The 8,156-nt window shown below is 35.5% G+C and overlaps 1 long non-coding RNA gene across 1 annotated transcript; it reads left to right on the top strand.

Annotated features, from left to right (window-relative positions):
• Positions 1-219: 219 nt before the first annotated feature.
• On the top strand, positions 220-3,392 carry LOC136373773 (uncharacterized). The gene is made up of 2 exons (XR_010745731.1): positions 220-495; positions 2,496-3,392. It is a non-coding gene; the product is annotated as an uncharacterized lncRNA (long non-coding RNA).
• Positions 3,393-8,156: the final 4,764 nt, after the last annotated feature.

The following is an 8,156-nucleotide window of genomic DNA, read 5'->3' as shown; positions in this document are numbered from 1 at the left end:
TGGGGAGCAAGGTTAGAGTGATAAGACAGAGTCAAGGACAAGCCACTCTGTGGGTCAGGGGCAGAGTCAGATGGATGGATGCATGGATGGAGCAGTGCTAGCGTGCAGCAAGTCTGCTGCACAGATGTAGCCTATTGTCTACAGCTGAAGCCAATCTTGAGAGCCTGAGTTTAAAAGCAGATCCCAGGGAAAGGCTGTGGATTTTCCTTAGTATTTAGTTACCTTCTCTTGTCTCTTTTTTTATTTTTCATGAGCTGGGGCGGCCAAAACCTTTGGGAAGGGGAGGATGCAGTGAAAGACTTTAGGCTGTGCATTTATGTTGTATCGGTGTACAATAGGATAGAAAAGGTCATGGTTAGCGCAAATGAGCTGCTGTTTTGAGTTACTGTAACTGGGCTTTCAGAACCCCTTGTGGTTAAAAGTTTACAAGGATAACTTGGACTGCTCCTGGAGATTCTTTCCGGATGAAAGCTGCTGTGGACTCTTCATTTGGGAGTAAGTAAAATCTTTGAAACCAAAACTAAAAACTCCCATAAAGTGCATATTTCTATTCACAGGGAAGTTTTTAATCCTTGTGTCTTGTTGCTGTTATTGCTGTTTGTTTGGTTTTCTTTAGTAGATTTTTAAAATATTGAAATTCTGAGGTGCATAAACTCAGGACTGTTGTTTTAATATCTGTCACCATTTAGAAGCAATTCATTTTTTAGATGTGGTCAACTTATGCCTCTTGTTTTGTATAGTTTTCAATGGGTAATAATTTACTCTTTCTCTGTTTTTCCTTCCTACTTACTCATGCACTGCATGATACTTAAAATGAGTTCGGTATTTCTACTGGTGGCTCCTTTAGAATTGACTGTGAGTTTTTCATCTGAGATTTTTAGAATGACCCTAGGAGCTCTAACAGCAGTTTCCTTCCTTGCAAATAAGACTCATATCACAGTAGTAATCTATAAATATCTCATTGGGGAGACCTCACTTTCCTTGGTACTAGGTAAGGGGTACAAAAAACTCTTCTCCTCTGCAGCAATTCACAGTTTTTGATGACTTCCAACTGACTCTATTAGCTCAGAACTAGAATTTCTTCCAAATGTGAATTTAACAATAGGGCTGTTAATTTATGGTACTTCTGCTCTGCCTAATAGTGACTTGCCTAAATAAGTCTTCCATAGTAGTTTAATGCTGTTTAGTGAAAAACAGACAGTTTTTTGCCGTGTTCTTACTACCTTCTTTGGGTAATTTGGAGTCTTAAAAGTTTATCATTCATCTCCCTTAAATTTTCCCTCCTAAATCTAATAAAACACCCCAAAACCCAAACAAATGTCCTTTAGCTGTTGACTTGACACTGCAGAAATGTTTTGGGATCACAGTGGAACCTTCAGAATATATATTATAAAATCAAACATTTTACCTCCATTTTTCTCTGTAGGTTCTTTTCTCCTTTTTATCACCCTGCTCAGCCTCCTCTATCCCAATGCACCTGTAATCCTACATAGCAAAAAACCTCAGCTTGCTATTGGATGCCTCCTTTTAAATTCTCAGTATACAGACTTTTTCACAATGTGATAAGCAGCCACTTGCACACGAAGATTTTACCATTAGAAATGGGACTGTGCTGTCCTTTCTGACACTAACAAAGGAGGTTCTGGGAACTCATACTAAACCTAAATGCTGTAGTCTGTAAAGCACCTATTTTCAACGTCAGCACCTATTCTTACTTGTAACAGCCTGGGAGAGTGTCTCTGGACCCACAGCTCTTCTGTTCTTGCTCCTGTGAAAGAGAATAATAGGTGTGTAAAGTCTGGCTAACTACTTGCACAGGTATTCATAACATAGAACATCCTTAACTGTGAGCACAGTTTGCTTTCACTTTCAAATGAAGACTTCAGATTATTTTTTTCTTTTTTTTTAAAGATGGAGGTAAACATTTAAATCTCTGTGGATGGTACTTTTTGACAAATGATACAGGCAGGCAGGTAATTTGTTATGGTTTCTTTATTAGTTATCCAGTGCTGAAGTCCAGGTTTTAATCTTTGGTGAAGTACAAGGATGGGAGGTGCTTGAAGATCCCAAATATACACTAATTTCAAGGTAAAGGAAGAACTAGCAGGTGAAGGAGTGTCTCTGGCCTGGAGAGCGAGAACTACCCTTTGTCAGATGGACCAAAACAACATAACAAGAGAAAAAACCCATGGGTATAGTCAGGCTGTCTGTGGCATTTCCAGTTTTGTCTGTCTGGATGGTGATCAAGTGAGCTGTCACAGTGGAGCAAGTTTGGGTGAGAATGTTCACAGCAAAAGCAATGTCCTTGGTTAGCAATATCTATGTTCTTTGCACTACTGTTGAAGATTTGTGCTTTAATGCAGCAGAAAAGCTCACAGCCTCTCCTCACAGCCTACTTTCTGCCTGATCCTTCGGTTAAGTCGTAATCCTATGCGTAGCATTGCAGTCCTGAAAATTATGTCACAAATCCAGCATAATTTTTTTTTTTTCTGTAGGATGAAGCAGTAAAAGGGAAGGAACTGAGAGAGGGCAAAATGTGGTTTATAGAAGTCTTTGACAAATAGAATGGTATTTTTTCCTTTGAGTTAAAGAACTCTTCAGCATGCAGTGTACAGCCCCTAGGACTGCTACAGCAAAAGAGGCTTTAGTCAGTGTTTTCCTCTTCCCTGTGTTCTCATATTAATCACATTTCCTTTTGTTTGGGAAGGGAATGTAATTGCGAATATTTTTATGAGTGTATTTGTAACAACTTTATAATTAGAACAGTCTGTCTAAGGGGAATAAAAAAGCAAATATTATTGCTTGAGGACTGAACTGAGACTTGAGAATCAGTGGATAATAAGTTTTCTACCATGGCTTTTAAAATATGAGGTTATTTCGGAGTGGGTGCTGTCTTTCCACATATATTCACAACATATAATCTCTTTTGTCAAAACCAGAAGTGCTGCTATAACATAATAAAATACCACTGCATGATATTTTTGACACTGCAAATAAGAGGCAGGGCTGAACACATTTGTGTATATTTCATGAGACTAGTGATGCTGTTCCATATTTAAAATGTTTTTTATTTACTGCTTTCTTTATAGACACTTGCAAGATGTTTATCACCAGGTTTTTAACATATTAGTGTCATGTGTTTTGATAAATGTCAACACAGCTCCAGAGAAGGACAAGGATTAATTTATAAAATTCTGCAATTTTTTAGCACAAATATTGTACATGTTTCATTAGTTACATGGAAGTACTTTAAAATTGCATTAATTTATAATTCAAGCAAAGTCTGGCCTACACTGGTCCTGCATGAAGTAGCCTTTTACAATGTAAGAAGTTATGCTGGATGACAGCAGTGAAATGACCACTAGAAAGTTTTGTAGTTTTCCAGTCTTCAATTAACTAATTAATTAACCAACTTGAATTAATTGTTTGAATTTCCAAGGAAAGGATCTTATTATCTGCTTTAGCTGCAATGTGGAGCTGAGAGAATGAAATTTTTCAATAAAAAGCATCTTTTCCCCCTTGGCAACTGGGATGATTACTAGCTGTAATAAATAAAGTGATTTCCAAATGGAGTGTGTCTACGTACTGTTCAGATGTACTGTGGATTTTATCTTTTATGATACTCATTTTTGACTTCAACTGCATATTAGCATAATTTGAGATGGGCACGTGTAGCTCTGTTACAAACAAATGAAAATCCAATGTCTCTTATTAAGCAAATTTTGCTTCAAACATTTAAGTATTTCTCCTTCAAAATGCTGCCCTCAGACCTTGTACATTTGGGGATTTATTCAGTGGCAGAAGCAATTTATTTTTTTATTTTTAATAAATGGCCCTTTAGGCACTTTGGACAGTTATAGCAGAATTAGCAGTTTGGTCACATTTGAAGTGTTCCCTCTGAGCAGCTATAACACAACCTTGTTATTTCATTATGAAATGGGATCTAAGCTTCGTGTCTGCCCTGTTAGGCTGCAGTTCAAAAAAAAAAAGATAATAACCTCATGAGGCTGATCTTTGTTAATGTACTGTGAGCCCTGCTTTTTTCAAATTGGCTCTGAAGTGCTCCCTTAGTGCAGCCATGGTGAAACAGTCCAAAGAACTTTTTGTAATGAGAACAGGATTCTGTGGCACCTATAGGTATTTGTGTTATGTACCCTGCCGTGTTTTTGTAATAAGAAGAGAGTTCTGTGGCACCCAGAGATATCTGTGTGACATATCCTGCAGTGTCAATGTGTGGGTATTTGTATGTGTACTACTTTGGGTGAGCTCAGAGATCCATCAGAGTTCAGGATGTGTGAAACTGCTTATTTTTGTCAAGGTCTGAGTGTACGGTGGCCTCCAAGGCTCTTCACATACCGATAACAAATCTTATTTCACTATATTATAAAATTTATAGAAACATCCTTTTTTTTTTTTTTTTTTTCTTTTTTTCTGTGATTGTAAACAAAGAGGGACTTTCATAACTTTGCCCATTGTACCAGCAATACAAACAAAATTAGGTGTTTCAAGTTTTGCTTTTTTCCACTGCAATCTGAAGCCTGTATTACTTAAGTCTTTCAGTCTAGAGCATTGTATGGTAAATTTTCTAGTATTTCCCTCTGTGTATTGCCTATTGGGTAGCTTCCAAAGTTTTGAAAACACTCAGAGCATGGAGGAGGCTGTCTAACAGTTGAATTTTGCTAGAGAAAATACAGGTTAAGATCCATAGGGAAGTTGAAAAAATATTAAAAAATGCTTCAAATGTCACTTGATTATCATTCATAGGAAGCTCAGACTAAAATAAAATTATCCATTGTTTTCTTATCAAGTTATATAAGAAAGCAACTCCTTAGATTTTATAGCATTGTAAAGAAATGCTCCTGAAAGTTCAAATAACACTTGCTTGTAGCAGTTGAGATGGCCACAATAGAATTAATTTTATCTTACTAGTGGCTAAAATGTGCATGTATAAAAAACAACCTAGAAATACAACACTGGATGCTTAAGGAGAAAAAAATGGGTAAATAACAGGCTAAGTCCAACTCTTAATACGTAAGCTTCAAAGCCAAGTGTAAAACTAGAAATCCTTAGATTTGGGAAGGTTCAGTTTATCATCAGCAAAAGTATAAAGATTTGATTAAAACTTGAGAAAGACCAAATATTTAGTGTGGTTAAATTGCAAGTTTCAAAAGATAAATTCCTTCAGAAATATTGTACAAAAATATCTAGCAAAGGGTTGGGCAGGAATTGTAGTTCCATTACAGGAAAACTTAAGTAGGAACTATTCATACATAACAAAATTTTAACATGTTATGGCAAAGCGGAAAGCCAAGAAAATTGTGACCAAACTGAAAAAAAGTTTAAATAAAACAACCTTGTCTCACAAGGTGATCCAATGCTTTGGTGCATACTGAACTTCTGAGGGTAGTTATTAAATTGTCATCAATACTTCATGTTTCAGTCCTCTCTATGGCTATAATAATTAAATCTGCCTTATTCATTGTTGGACAGGAATATTTGAGTCCATAGCAATATGGATAAGTAAAATATTGCATATTAAATTGGAGATGGTCAGGGGTTCCTATTGGGTAATATAATTTTGGTTTGTCTTAAAAAACTTGGGACAGGATGAGACTTGCATGATTCACCGGACAAGCACAGAGATACTGTGTGAGCTTGACCTGAAGTATGCAAAGCTGAATTTTTGTATGTATGTACACATGTATACTTGTACACACACGAATGGTGAGCAGCTTTCAAGGAAGAGGAGGTAAAGCTGTCATTTTTAAAACATAAAAATTACAGCTTATGTTTGGGTTTAGATATAGATATACTCTTTAAAACTCTTTCATCATGACCATGTATTTGTCTTTAAAAATCAAATAATTTATTATTTAACTGTTTCAAAGCTAATCCTTTCCATGGTTTTAGTTGGGAAAGACTGTCAAATAGTGAGAAGTAAATTAATGGTAATGATTACAAATGAGAAATTGAAAGCAGACACCAGAAAATGTGAGTGTAAATCATATATTTAGTTTGTATAAAGGCTAACAGTTGTTAGGATATTTCCCATGTCAATTTTTCTCTCGATAATTATATGATGTGAAAATTGAAGAAAGGACCTCAGATAAGAAAAAAATTTAGAGTTGACACTAAATTATTGAGAGTAGTCAAGTATAATGAAGCCTGAAAACATTCTGAAGTAATAGCAAGGTTAGATGAATAGGCAGTTGGACAGGTAATGTAATTCACTCCTAACAGATGCAAGGAAATCCTAACTGGAAGGAGTGATGAGACTTTTTCATACCTCTGGCAGCAAAAAGTAATTATAACCACTGAGGAAATGAATCCCATTGGCACTGAAGTTTAAACAACTGAGTGAAAACAAAACTGCACAAACAGATTCTCTTCTTATCAGGTATTTGGAGCCTCTTGTATCAGCCACAGTAAGAGATAGGGAAGTAACTCCCAATTCTTCAGCTGCCTAATTTAAATAAAACTTCTGTCACTGATTTTTATGTCCAGAAATTTTGTTTTTAACAGGACATGAAAATTCAATGCTTTGAAAGAGATTTTTCTGCAACTCAAATGTGTAAGTCTCTAGCACATGCCTATTGTGGTGGTCATTTCTACTAACTCACAAAATGTTGCAATAGACATTCAACTACCTTGAAACAGCATGGAAAAGTTGGAACTTGCATTGGTGCTGATTTACTGGGAGTCTGAGCAGAATCTGGTGCCTCAATTGCTGACATCAAGCTGGTTTTCAGGTTAAGTTAACTTAAAATTTGGTTTCAGGTTTACGAGTTAGTGAAATTTTCCTGCAATGGATTTACTCTACAATTTTAACAGAAAATGCTCATGCTCACATGTCTGTTCTCATGTGTAAATTCATGACATCAGAACTCTAAAGAAATTCAACAAGAAAACAGTGAGTGTTTCACTTCAGGTTGGAATTTCTGGTCCAAAAAAGCAAGGTTTATAGAAAATCAGGTAACTAACAATAGGATGATGACCATGTGTTTAGCTTGGGATGCCTCAAATGGATTTCAATTTCTGCAAAGGTAAGTCACAGCAGTGACTTGAAACCACATCCTCCATTCTTCTGGATATGTGCAGGGCTGGCCTCTTTCTCAGTCCTTGCTGATAGAGCAATTTTCCTTTCATGTTAGAACAGCCATATTGATTTCGTCACGGACTAAAATATGCTCCATTTTTACATGGCCAGGCTGAAAGTCCAATACTCAACTTGGAAACACAGAAGACTCAAAACTGGTTTAGATGCTTGAAAGAGGGGAAAAAAAATCAAGTATCTCAAGTAGTATTGGTTAATCAGTGTTTACGATCTTGGGGCAGAAAAATTAATATTCAATAGAGTTAGTATTTATTTATATGAGCAATATTTTCTAATAGTAATAAGATTTGAGCATATTATATATTTTATATTGAAAAAATTACCGACTGTTTATAGACAAATTTTTTAGCTCCTCAAACCCATGCTAGCCAAGAGGTCTTTTTAAGAAAAAATATTTCAGAATTTATTTCAGTATATATATATACTTTGTTACAGGTGTTTTGAGTGTAGATTTTTGAGAAATTCAAGGTGTGAATTATAGAGACACAACAGTGACCAAGAACTTCAGAATACAAAGTAGTGTGGTTAGTTTTTTAATTTCTTGTCTGGTTCTACTTCCTCATGTATTTCACAGCATGAATAGGAATAGAGCAGAGTGAGTACTTTAGCCAAAAGGTATATGTTTTTTTTCCAGGAAAGATTTGAATAGCTCATCTTACACTTAGTGACAGATAAAAAATTATTTTTGCTGCATTGCAGATTTTCCTTTTTCTCAAAGTAAGTGTTATACCATTTCAGAATATAATTAAAAATATGTAAAATAATTTCATAAACCCCCATTTTTAATTGTAAAACTTTATAAGTTTTGGCAGTCTGGAAGTATTTTTTTAGAACATGCAACAATTTTTCTTATTTTAAAGAGATTTGTAGGACACTGTGTTTATATACTGATATACATATGAGAGTATTGCATAGTAGAATTACAGATATTTTTACTCCTGATAATTGCATATGCTGCTCCACCTGGAAACATGCAGTAGGTGCTGTATCATCAGGTTTTATTGGTCCAACTGTATTTTAGAGCTTTTTCATTTCAGAGTAG

Source organism: Sylvia atricapilla, chromosome 2, assembly GCF_009819655.1.
Source record: "Sylvia atricapilla isolate bSylAtr1 chromosome 2, bSylAtr1.pri, whole genome shotgun sequence".
Classification (NCBI taxonomy): Eukaryota; Metazoa; Chordata; class Aves; order Passeriformes; family Sylviidae; genus Sylvia; species Sylvia atricapilla.
The sequence above is the reverse complement of the archived record's forward strand: the minus strand, read 5'-3'. Positions and strand labels throughout refer to the sequence as shown.